Source organism: Crocodylus siamensis, chromosome 3 (assembly GCF_052110815.1).
Source record: "Crocodylus siamensis isolate JL-2025a chromosome 3, ASM5211081v1, whole genome shotgun sequence".
Lineage (NCBI taxonomy): Eukaryota > Metazoa > Chordata > Crocodylia > Crocodylidae > Crocodylus > Crocodylus siamensis.
In genome coordinates this window covers 39194793-39208083 of record NC_143397.1, presented here as the reverse complement: position 1 = coordinate 39208083, position 13291 = coordinate 39194793, and positions in this window count along the sequence as shown.

Here is a 13291-nt window from a genome sequence, read left to right as displayed (position 1 = left end):
GTGAGCCTTAAATGATTTTTCAGTAGTCATATGTCACATGTACCAGTTTTAGACATATACAGACTTATAAACGGCTGTAGCTGATCCCTCTCAAATCACTACTGAAATTGTATGGGGCCACATACAATAGAAAAGTTGAATTGCTGAAGTGGAGCACACTTTAGCTGCATTGCTATATGTCTGTAATACTAGAGAATTATGGACAATACTCAGGGCCAGATTCTGATTTCACCTATGTATGGCTCTCTAGTCTTCCAAAATTGTAATTGCTTGAATTTATTCCAGATTTACATGGTAAGTAATTGATAGCAAAGTGAGGTTCATATTTCAAGCAGAACAGCACTTTGGAGTGTTTTCATACCAGTGCATGTCAGATACTTTTTTGTTGAATTTATTATCAAATGATACATAATCTTCTAAAAGTTTTGTCACTCTTCTAGTTTAAGCTACATGAAATTGGTACCAAATCCCATATCATAGAATTAAATGAATTCTATTGAAGATTTTAATATAACATTGGTAAAGTTTAGGGAATAAAATATCCTCACAAGTAATATTTAATGAGAAAACAAAACTACTTGGCAAAATAATCTTTTTAAAAACAGAAGAAAACTAATAAATTAAGAGACTCTTCCATAAGTCAAAATGACAGATTCCAGACAGGCTAATATTTCTGCCAAGAGATATGTAATGCTTTATATTAGTACTTAAAATAATAGTTTACAGAATATAACATATGCTACTTAATTTGCTTACTTCAAAACTCAGTTATTTACTGTATACAAAAGTATTCTGTATTTATATGTTAAGTGATTTGTTAGTAATTATATTTATAACTATTAATAATGAAATGTTACTGTGTCATTAGAAGTGTAAAAATTAGATTAGATTTTTTTGAAAAAAAAACAGGTAAAATGGGCTTTGAAAGTCACTGGAATGTATTTTTCTATTTTAAATACACTAATAGTCCACCATAGAACTCCTAATGTTCCCTATGTCTGGAATCTATTTAAAAATACAGACATGTAACTAAACTCTACTCCCAAATCCTGATATGACCGAACAGATTCTAAGCAATGTAGACAAGAGTTGACAGGTATTTCTCTAATTAGAATAGATCTATTTCAAGGTTAGAAATCTGATTTCAGTTAAAGCTGAGAAACAGGCCACTCAGTCTCTGAAGGCCTAATTCTTATTTACACTAAAGCTTCATTATATCTTTCTGGCAATGCAAAGAAGCCTACAAGTAGATATAAGTGAAGTGTGTGTAAATCCATTTGCACCTACTTTTAAGGTCCCATTATGCTGCCAGGGAGGTTTAAAGGACCCTAATGTAAATGAAAAACAGATCCCAAGATAAGTCAGATCTGCCTTCAGGTTCTGACTTCATTATTCTGGTCTGTCTCTTAGCTTGATCCAACCTCAAGTAACCAATGGCTGATAAAAAATGTCTATTATAAATGTTTTTCAATGTAAAAAATGTATGTTTAACTTACTATATTTTTCACAAAAAGTAACCATTCAACACAAATAAAAATCTGTCTTCAAAAAAATCCAAGCTCACCAGAACTGAATTTTTTTTCAGCTGAAAGCAAAAACATTTTGAGAAAAGCCATAAATTTGCAATTCAGAAATTCTACTGCAGAGTTTCCTGTGAGTTTTAGTTCAGGTGGAACAAGCCAACTGACCAGGGATTACATGATGCATCAAGAGGGGAAAATATCCTAGAACATCCTGAAAGATGGAGTCCAGGCAGGAAGCCTAGTACAAAGAGGGGAATGGGGGCCTGAGGCACTCGAACAAAAACTCACTTGACTCAACATAGTGGTATTTTCCCATTTATTTCAGTAGTCAGCTAAAATTGTTTTTGCTGATACTTTTCAGAGGGCAGGTGGGTTATATTTCCTCAGAAAATCCAAAATTTTCTGGGGAGGGAAAAAAAACAAAATCCTCATTCTCTTTTGAGAAGCTAATCCAGAGCTTGTTCCAAAGTTGCTGACTTGGAATTTCCAATCCTTAATAAAGACTAAAATAATCCCATATAAATCTTAGCTACCATGAAATACAGAATGTCAGTGGACTCACATAATAATCACAGTAATACAGAATCTCAATGGACTCATATAATAATACTTACACGTAGGCAAACAAAAAAAGCAGTGGCATTCAATGCTTGTATTGCATCTATATTATTACTGGTAAGGGGGCAAAAAAGATGAGGATTTTACTTAGCTAAATGCTTTCCTCAAGAAATATTTGGCATTTTAATCTAATATGGTAAATCAAAAGTCTTTAAAGAATTTTTTTCATGGATTCAGCTAAAACCTGCTACTCATTCAAAGAGGTCTGATCTAGTCAACCAAAGTAGGTGAGAGTTAAATGAATGGTAAGGGACAAATTGGGAGCTTATTGGCCGTGAAGAGACACAACAGTCAATAAAGTTCCCCACCCCTATTAAGATCTCTGTATGGATTCTTTCAACTATGGCTTTGGGTGCATGGGTTTAAGGTGTTGTAAAGCACTAACTAGATTCCTCTGAGCCACTCAGTGAGGAAAAACAAAAGATAAGCAGAGCCGTGACATTTTTGTCTCAGGGACAGGCTAGCGAGACAACAGTATGTATGAGGATAGTACCACCCTCTGTGCTGCTGTAGTATGCGCACACAGCAGTCCCTAGTCAAAGCAAGAAAGAACTTTGCTATACTTACACTAGTGACCTCATCCTACCTCCTGGTCTCTCTTGTGCCCACATACCCCTTCATTTACCCTTTTCCTTAAACTCTAACTCTTCTGTGACTCTTTCCCCTATGAAAATACAAACACGTTTTAGTCTTCCATCTTAAGCAAGCCATCCTTGGCCCTTCAGCTACGACTGCATCTCTCTTATCTCTTTCATCTCTAAGACTATAGAACATACTCTTTACAAGTACTGTCTGGAGTGCCCGTCTTCCAGTCTCATTCTAGACCTCTGCAATCCTACTTCTGCTCCTTGCACTGCACTAAAACGGTTCTTTTTAAAGATTCTAATTACCTTTTTCAAAGGTAAATCTTAAAGACCCAGTCCTTTGTCCTCATTCTCCTTGATCTGTCAGCTGGCTTTAATGTCTTCCCTTGGGTTCTAATCATTTGTCCTCTCTTTGCTCTCCTCCTACTCCTCTAATCAGTCCCTCATCGTGTCTCTGGGAGGTTCCTCCTCATTCTTCCATCAGTTTTCTGAGCGTTTCCCCAAACTTTATATTTGGCTTCTTCTCTTTCTGTACCATCTCTGTGGAAAACAAATTCAGCTACCATCCCTGTCCTGACAACTCAGATCTATTTCTTTATTCCAGATTTTCTATCCAAATGAAAATCGCAGCCCTTCTCTCTGATGGCTCCTCATGGAAAACTATTCATCACCTCAGCCTCAATATGACTAAAACAAAGCTCATCATGCTAGACCCTCCTGTTAGCTCCTCCTTTGATCATTGTGGACAACATAACTATCCTGCCTTTCATTCAGGCCCATAATCCAGGGATCATTTTCAAATTTCACCTTTCTCTAAATTCTCTCATTCGGTTCTCCGTAAATTTTGCATACTCTTTTTTCATGGCATCTGTGAGCCCTATGCTACTCATCCACACAGCTAAAGTTTTCACCCATAATCTCATCCTGTATCTCAGCTACTAAAACAAACACAACTGTTGAAAACTATGTAACCCCTCACTTTGGGCATTTATGCACGTACTTTTTCATTCACCAAGGTGCTGGAGATCCACCGCTTCTGAGCAGGCTTGATTAATCAAGTCTTCTCTGCACATGAGCTGGCTCACACTGCACTGCACCACATGCAGTTGTATAAGTGGTGAAATGTGTGTCAGTGTGCAGAAAAGAATGGTGGTATGCTTTTGAACTAAGCACCTCAGAGGTGTTTTAGTTAAAAGCACACTGCCGCCATTTTCTCAGTGTTGACATACATTTTACTGCTTATACAACTGCAAGCATTGCAGTACTTCAACATGTAAAAATGCCCTTTTGACCTTATCATCCATGTCAGTGTATCCCTCCATGATCTGGTCTGGAGCTCCAGACCAGGTTTCCACCTCAATCCAGCCAAAGCAATTCAGAAGCTTCAGAGCTGCCTTGGAGATCCGGCCATAGGGTATAATGGGGAATCAATGAAATATCTAAAACTGTGTTGTTTTGTGTCCAATTTAGATTAAACTTCTGGGGATAGTAGCCTCTGATGAGAGCATGATACTTGCCAAGTTTCAAGAAGATCGGTTCAGGGGTTTGGGGGGAACTATACCCCAAATTCTTGAAAGCCAAAATCCTGTCATGGATGTATGTTACACCACAGGGGGGTCAAAACTGCAGGGGTGGTAACTCTTACTGAGGCCACAAAGCTGGCCAAGTTTCAAGAAGATTGATGCAGGGGTTTGGCAGAACTGCATCTCAAGCTGTGGACAAGCAAAACTCGTGCCACGGGTGACACTGCATGTGTTAAGGCACAGTGGGGTGACAGCTGCAGGGATGGTGGCCCCTGCTGTGATGCCAGCCAGCTGTCAAGAAGATCAGCACAGGGGGTCTGGGGCCCTGCACCCCTAGCTGCTGACAGGTTGTCAGGTAAAACTCATGCCAAGACTGTGTCCAACTTGGGGCAGTTGATTGTCTGTATTGATTCTTTCCTCTCCTTAGCCTGGTTTTGTAGGTGCTAATTGATGCTCGTTAACTCATTATGTAGTAGCTGGCTCCTGTGTCCCTGGTCCCTGAGTGAATCATGATTGATTGATTGGTAACTGGTAACATGGTAGCTTAGCAGCCAGGCCTGCAGCAGTGTCTTCCCTCCCCGCCACAAGCCAGAGACAGTCAGTCTCACAAGCACCCATGGCATGAGTTTTGCTTCTCTGCAGCTCGAGGTGTAGTTTCCCCCAAACCTCTGCACCAATCTTCTTGAACCTTCGCAGGCTTTGTGGCCTCAGTAAGAGCTACCACCCCTGCAGTTTTGACCCCCCCGTGTTGTAACATGTAGACGTGACATGAGTTTTGCTTTCAAGAATTTGGGGTGCTGTTCCCCCCAAACCCCCGCACCAATCTTCTTGAAGCTTGGCAGACTTCATCCTCTGCAGAGTCTATCACCTCTGAAAATGTCATCCACATCTGACAAAAATAACAAAGTTGTTGTTTCCCCATTATACCCCATGGCCGGATCTCCAAGGCAGCTGAGGTGGTTCTGAAACTCTTCAGAAGCTCCAAACTGTTTCGGAAAGCCTAACGAGTCCAGCACTTCGATTTGGATGTTTCAGGCTTGGGCTTTTTGAATGTCTGTCCTTAGCCTAATAAAATAAGCCAGAAACAAGTCAATTGACATGGACTGATATTCATAGAAAAATGTGAAAATGAGATTAGGAATTTGGGAGATTTATAAAATACATTTTATAAATTAAAAAACTAATAAGTAGAATATACCTAAATTTCAAGATGGTTTGAGCTCACTGGGAAGAAGGGATCAGAAGATGTGCAAAAGGTTATGATTCTGGTGCCACTTCTCTGTTGTAGTATATTGACCAGTTGAAGTGTGAGAAGTAGTAAATTAGAAATGTTACCAATCACTGAACATTTATATTAAAATAAAGCTGTATAAAATATGAGTAATTTCATAATTCATATGTTCCACTATAATTCATATTTAATCTGGAACGGTCTACCATCATTGTTTCATTTTGTCCCTAACATATGTGTTTAATTGGGTAACCCAGTTTTATCCCCTGCTTTCTTTTGTTTTCAGGCTCAGATGGTTGGAAAGGATTCTGTACTATTGCCAATATCAGATATGCTCTGCCAGAAGGTAGTCCCTTCTCTCCCCATGACAAGGTGGGTTAATAACATTTCCACAGATCCAATTAGTGGTATCCTGAGAACTAACAAATCAAAGAAATAGGATCAATATACAGATTTGCTGGGCTGAAGATGGAATTTTACCTCTACGCAAAATTATGAAGTGGACCTTTATGTACTATCTTAAAGATTGACTGAGGAAATGATGAAGACCAATGTAGAATCCAGAGTACTTCTCATTTCCCGCCTTGCAGAACACGAATATGCACTTCCATGCACCTTAATGACTCTTAATCTGGTCCCTTTGTATACCGAATAAAAACTAGAGCTAAAACATTTTCTTTAGTTCCACAATTAATGTATATTAAACATGCTTACATGCAGCTTTGTGCTTGCATATAATCCCACAAAATGTCAAGGAATCATTTTAAATGAAATAGATATTATACTGAAAATACATCACATTTGCCAATCAAGGTCTTTACAAGAACAGCTCCAAACAATAAAATCAAGGGTGCCCCAAAGGATCACAGAATTGGAAGGTATCCCAAGGGTCACCTGGTTCCACAGAATTGGAAGGTATCCCAAGGGTCACCTGGTTCAAACCCCCTGCAAATGCAGGAATGCTAAACTGTCTCTGTCTAATGCTTATCCATCTTTCTCTTGAAAACCTCTAGTAAAGGTGATTCTGCAGCTTCCCTGGGCAGTCTATTCTACTGCTCTACTGTTCTAACAAAAATGAGTGATATAAGTTTTTCCTGAGATATAATCTCAATTGGGTTGGTGCAATTTAAAATCATTACTTCATATCCTAACCTCTGCAGATGCTCAAATATTTCAAAAATTGCTATCAAGTCTTCCTTTAATCTCCTTTTCCCCAAGCTAAACTTACCTAGCTCTCTCAGCCTTTCCTCATATAGCTTGCCTTTCAACTACTTTATCATTTTTGTCATCTGTCTCTGAACCCTCTCCAGCTTCTCCACATCCTTTGAAAAATGTGGAGCCCAGAATTGCACACAACGCTCTAGATGAGGCCTAACCAGCAGCAGATAGAAAGCACTATCACCTCCTGTGTCTTACACCTAACACTGCTGTTGATGCAGTGATATAGCCCAATTACATTTTTTTTTTTTTTGCAAAGAGAAGAGTATAATCAGTGAAGTGATACTGGGATATAAAAAAAATATTTAAGGGTACATGCAACCAGTCAATGATCATGTGGCTTTAAGCCATGTGATCATAGATGAGGAGCAGTGTGTGCAAACATTCACTTGAGAGCTGCACTGGGAACCCAGTGTAAATAACACAGGGTTGGGGGAGGGTTAGGCCAAACTGGAGAACTGCCCAACCCTCCCCCCAGTGTAGTGGGGGTTGACAGATCTGCAGGGGGAGGGTGAATGGGTCCACAGAGGGTATGGGGGAGGTTGGTAGTCCAGAGGTGGGAAAGGAGTGGGGTGGGTCTAAAAATAGCCTGGTACAAGTCAGAGGGGTAGGAAGAGTGCAACCCAGGACTGGGGCAAGCAGCTGGGCTTTCTTGCCCTAGTGCTGCACTCCAAACATGTTCAGACATTTGATAGATCACACTAACGTGTTCCCAATCTAAGTTAGTTCACCTACTCAGGTCAACTACTTTAAATTGGGCCAGCCATTTCTGGCCCAATTTAAAGCCCCTGAACATCTTTACAGATACCCATCTGTAAAGATGTTCAGGGGCTTTAAATTGGGCCAGAAATTTTGATCAATCTAACCCTAGTTAGGTCAATCTAAATGTAACCTCTGCATATACCCTAAGTAGGTAAAGACAAAAATACTGTTAGGAACGTTAGAGGGACTTCAAAACACTAGGAAGCTATGCAGCAAAATGGCTAACAAATGCAATATTTGGAAGAAATTATTACACTTCTAATTAACTGTACTGTTCAAAAAAAAAAAGTTCAGGAAAAGTCATATTGTGGAGAGCTCAGCTCAAACTTAAACAGAAACCGGTGCAAAATGGTATAATGCCATTAGATAAATTAATGGTTTACTATCACCTACAATGTTCAGTACAAGAGAAATATGGCTTAAATAGGAGCATCTCACCTGGATGACAAATGATTAGCAGCATGGAGGAACTTTCATAAGCGAAGAAAATGAAAGAGGAGACTTATTTAGTTTAGGGAGGAAATAAGTGATATGATAAACATGGCAGAAGAGAGTGAACAATGACTGAGGAAGTCAGTCTCATTGACTTTTTCTCATATTAACATAAAAGCAAGAGAACAATTAAATTGAATGAGAACAAACCAAAATCTTAAAAATATTCTTGTACACATTCTTCTCCAACTTTTATCTGAGGCTAATTTGCACAAAATGAACTTTTCCAGCCATGAGATCTTACAATACCTTCAGCTTTCCTGTGAAATATGAATTTTCATTTTCACCTAGGAGAAATTTTACAATCTTTGTATTCTCCTACACCCGAAGAAGGGTGAGTGTGCCTGAAAGCTTGCAAATAAAGAAAAAATTTTGCTAATATCTAGCATGAGGCCATAATCCAGCCATTAACTTCTTAAATTAGACGGAAAAAAATCTCCTGTGGATAGATGGCTCTATAATTTTCTCTTAAAGGATTCTTACACATTCTTCGGAAGCATCTGATAGTAGCCACATTCTAAGAAAGGAGACTGGTCTAAGGGCATGGATTGATCTAAGGGCATGGTCTAAGGGCAAGTCATGTACCATGTACCAAGTCATATACCTACTAAGAGGGGTGAGGGACTTTACAACGTCAGATGTCTCTCAATAACTGGCTATGTGTATGCTGCTACCACATGGTGGATGAAAGCTAGCCTTCCATAGCTTGCCCCTCAAGAGCATCTTGACTGCACTACCCATTGATGCACAAGATCAGTTACCATGGAGCAGCTGCTGTGCTGTAAGCTCTTGTCCCTTGGTCTGTTGAAGCCCTAATTTGTAAATGCTGCAGCTGAAGATGTGCTTCTAGTAGTTGCCTGTCTTATTTAAAGCAGGAAGTCCAATGTTTAAAAATGAACTTGACCTTTCTACATAGTTATTATTATTATTGCATGTCGACTTGTGTGTGAGGCTGTCCTGCAAAAAGCTGCCCATTGTTAAGTTAAGATGTTGTTTGTAACCTTCACTAGCATTGCAAGCATTTCCTTTATTGCTGCGCTCAGCTGCTGAGCTAATGGAAATCTATAGCCTACTCTCTAAATAACCTGAACTGATAATTGTCAAAGTTTAGAGGCCTTCAATATTGAATTCCAACATTCTCACACTGCACTTTGTCTCATGTAGCAACCCTCCCTCAAGGGTTAACAATAAAAACAAGACCAAAATTAATTTAATCCAGATAGACATACTACTTAGCATTCTCCAGTTTAGATTCTCTGATTCAGCCAAACTGTGTTCTTCATAATTCAGGGAAGGGGTGGATACAATGTCAAGTGTAAACTGTCTTGGATACTACTTTGGTCTTGGGATCATCCAGATGCTTGGCCAGCATCCAAAGCAAGTCAGAACAGACTCCAGATAACAACTGGTTCTGCTTATCCCTGGATTTGGAAGGGAAGTAAGCTATTCCAGCCCCATTCTTCACAGTTTACATGCCCTGTAAAACACTGACACAGCTATGCTAAGAGAGGTAGTTAGCCATGTTAGTCTGGCAGAAGGCAGGGTAGATCTGCACCTTATAAACTATCCAGAACATTGCAGGACATTGTGGGTAAAGTCTTGGCAGCATTCACATCTGTTCCTGTCTGCCTACTCCCACACAATCTATGCAAGAGAGGGAACAGTGTCCACATGACAGATGCTCATTCCCCAAGGCAGATTAGAACCTGAGCTGGTCAAGAATTTTCTGTTAAATTGCTTTTCTGATGGATCTCTGTCTCTGACAGAATGATCTCTGCACAAAATCAACATTTTCTGTGGGAAAATCTCATTTTTTTTCCAAAAGTGTCATCTGTCTGTCCCTGCCCTCCACCCCCAAGAAAAACAAAAGTGATAGCTTAACAGCTACCCAAGCACTTTCACTTTCTGCCTTGGGCCATAACCTTTCAATCAAAGCTGAGCCACCTGAGTTTTCAGCCTCTGCTTCCCCCTCTGCTCAGTTGTTAGAAAGACAGCCAGGCTATGGAGATCTGGGCAACTCCTGTTAATACTTAATTAATTAATACTTAATTAATGACACATTTAAGTAAGAGAACTACCAAAAAAAATTGGTTGTCCTGAAATGGAATTTTTATACCAAAAAGTCACCTTCTAAAATATCTTAAAAACTAGCATTTATTAATCTTTGCCCTGAATTGGGAGACATCATTTTTCAAAAATATGACATTTAAAAGATAGAAGGGATCTTTCTTCTCTAACCATTCCACAACACACATAAGTAACCCAGGGAGTTATCTCCTTATGCCTCTGCACAATGCGCAAGGCAGCTCTCAGCTAAACCCACAGTGACTCACGGGTTCTTGTTTTCAGCATTAACAGTCCACTCACACACAATGCAGAAGCACAGTAGCAAATATTATTTTCCCATATAGAATGGATGGAGTTTTAGTATTTCATTTTTCTGCATCTTTACTCCTAAAGCTAAAGACTCTGGCTCCAAATCAGCACAATACCTAAGCATATTCCTAAATTAAAATTACATGGGACTACTACTGGGGCTTGTTTCATCATTTTTACATGAGATACTGTCAGTGTGACAGGTTAAAATTAAGCTATCTTTAGTGTTGCCTGATGGCTTAGGATTTCATAATCTTCACATTGATATTCTCTACCAGATAAGGAAACATTTCATAATTTTGACCAAAATGAGGTAGTTAGCCACGTTAGTCTGAAGTTGGGAAGAAGGTAAAGCACAGTAGCCTCAATTAACATTCATTAATTAGAAGCCATCAGTATTTTTTAATCTATGCCATTATGCAATATATAACTATTCACCTAACCAAATACCATTTGCCTGAAGACTGTCTGCAACAATTTCCTATCAAAATTAGAAAATAAAAATTTGCTTTAAGTTAATTTCATTGGACGCTCACCTCATGTGATATTATTTCTATTCTCTGACTGGATAAAGCATAACTTCTAAAATCAGGTTTCAGGGGCAATACTTATGTTTATAAATTCCAACTACATCTTATGTACATGTTCTTGAGAACTGATTTAAAACTAATCATTTTGGCAAATAGCCCTGCCAATAAATGTATGCACTAGAACATTTGCACAAAGGGATGCAAACACATTCAAAGCAAATTCATTGTTCTGTTCAAATGGAAGTTTTGTGGTATTCATCTATGTTATTAAGCTGTCACCAAAAAATGTGCAATTGTACTAAGACTTGTATAAGTGACCTCCCATAGAGAACTGCATCTTTTACATACTAATGAAGTACAACAAAAAGTGTAACTTAGTCATTTACATGTTAATGGCACTTTATGCATGAATACTGTTTATTCAGCATGCCAGAAATACTAAAAGGAAGGTGTTAACAGAAATAAGACAGGGTTAATTAGGACATATGGAATGGGATTTGGGTAACAAGAGACATTAGAATTAACTCTGTTTATCCAGCTGTACTAGGAGAAGGGGAGGGATAACTCGGAGCTATACAAAGGACTTTTCTGCAGTTGCATTTTGGGACCAACATTTCCTACTGCTGATATCACTGGCAAAGTTTTGCTAGTGGTTGCTACAGCTGGAACATTAGTGTCAATAGGTCCCTGCAAAGCCACTGGTATTTTTTAACACTATGATCTAACTCCACCCAGAAACTTAATGACGCTATTAAAAATCATAGCAGCCTGCTGAGTCTCATCTCCACTAGGACTCCCACTGCTGCCAGTGCTGACAGGGCTGATATTAGCAACGGAAGGAACAGTTGGCAAAGTAATTTTGGCAATTTTACAAAGGACTAAATATAGAGGCCCTAATTCCATACATTTTACACACATTTTAACTTACTGTACATAATTTGTTCCATTGACAAATGGTTTAGTCAACTGCATAAATTTAGGCATGCATGTGTTAAAAGATTTAGAATTGCAAATCTGGAAAGGCATTATTGCTAATCAGTGTAAATAGGTATGAATGTGAAAATAGATATTTGGCTTTAAAAAGCAGAGAAGTTTGAACTCAACATTAGTGCATCACCTTGGCATTCAGTCCTTGAACTTGATTAGTTTTTTAAGTGGTTATACATTCGTGGCATTGTTCAAAGACAAGACACATTGAAGAAACAGCTTTCTGTTCAGAGACTGACAAGTAATATTGCTTTGAAAAAAATACGTTCTTCTATTGAACTTCTGTTAAAAATATCCTATTGACTGCAATGGATTGGGATCTTCTCCTAGGTCTGCGTTAGGGATGTTTTACTGGTTTCTATAATGATGCACTTGAACAAGATTTAAAAAGCACAGATAACCCTGAATCCCATTGACAATAAATGGAATTCAGGTGCCTTACCTGCCCTTTGTGCCTTTGAGAATATCCTCTTTTTTAATACATTTCCTTCATCTTCTCTCTTTGTTTTGTTAAATGCCAATAAATATTTATTGTATTAAGTTGGCTAAATTACATGTGATTGATTGCTTGGTTTTAGGGCTTAGCTTGCTAGTATTCTGAGAGAGAAGGTGACTGTCATTTTCAAAGAGGCAAAGAAATATGGAAGTGAAAGTCTGTGCTGATAGGACAAGGGCATTGAAAAGGCTGCTGTCTTTCTCTACAGTAGTGCCCTTGAAGTATAACAACATAAATGAAAGTTAATCAAACAGTCAGGCTCAGGACAGAAGTTACACATAAAACAGTTTAAGTGATCAGAAACTGGTTTAAACCTGTAACAGAACATAAGTTCAGTGCACATAAACAAGTTTCAAAATGGCTGACACTGGTTTAAGATAGACCTAGTTGAATCATAGAATCATAGAATCAATGAGTTGGAAGGGACCTAGACAGATCATCTAGTCCGACCCCCTGCCATGGGCAGGAAGGAGCACTGGGGGTGGGAGGGGTCATAAGACCCCAGCCAGGTGCCTGTCTAGTCTCCTCTTGAAGATTTCCAGGGAAGGTGAGAGCACCACCTCTCTGGGAAGCCTGTTCCAGGCTCTGGCCACCCTTACAGTGAAGTAGTTCTTCCTAATATCTAACTTAAACCTATCCTCCCTCAGCTTGTGGCCATTGTTCCTGGTGACTCCAAGGGGGGCCCTAGTGAACAGACTTCCCCCGAGTCCCTGCTGCTGGCCCCTGATAAGGTTGTAGGCAGCCACAAGTTCCCCCCTCAGTCTCCTCTTGTGGAGACTGAAGAGATTCAGGTCCCTCAGCCTCTCCTCACAGAGCTGGCCATGGAGGCCCTCAACCATATGAGCAGCCCTCCTCTGGACCCTCTCCAGGTTCTCCACGTCCTTCTTGAAGTGCGGCACCCAGAACTGGACACAGTACTCCAGCTGAGGCCTGACCAGGGCCGCATAGAGG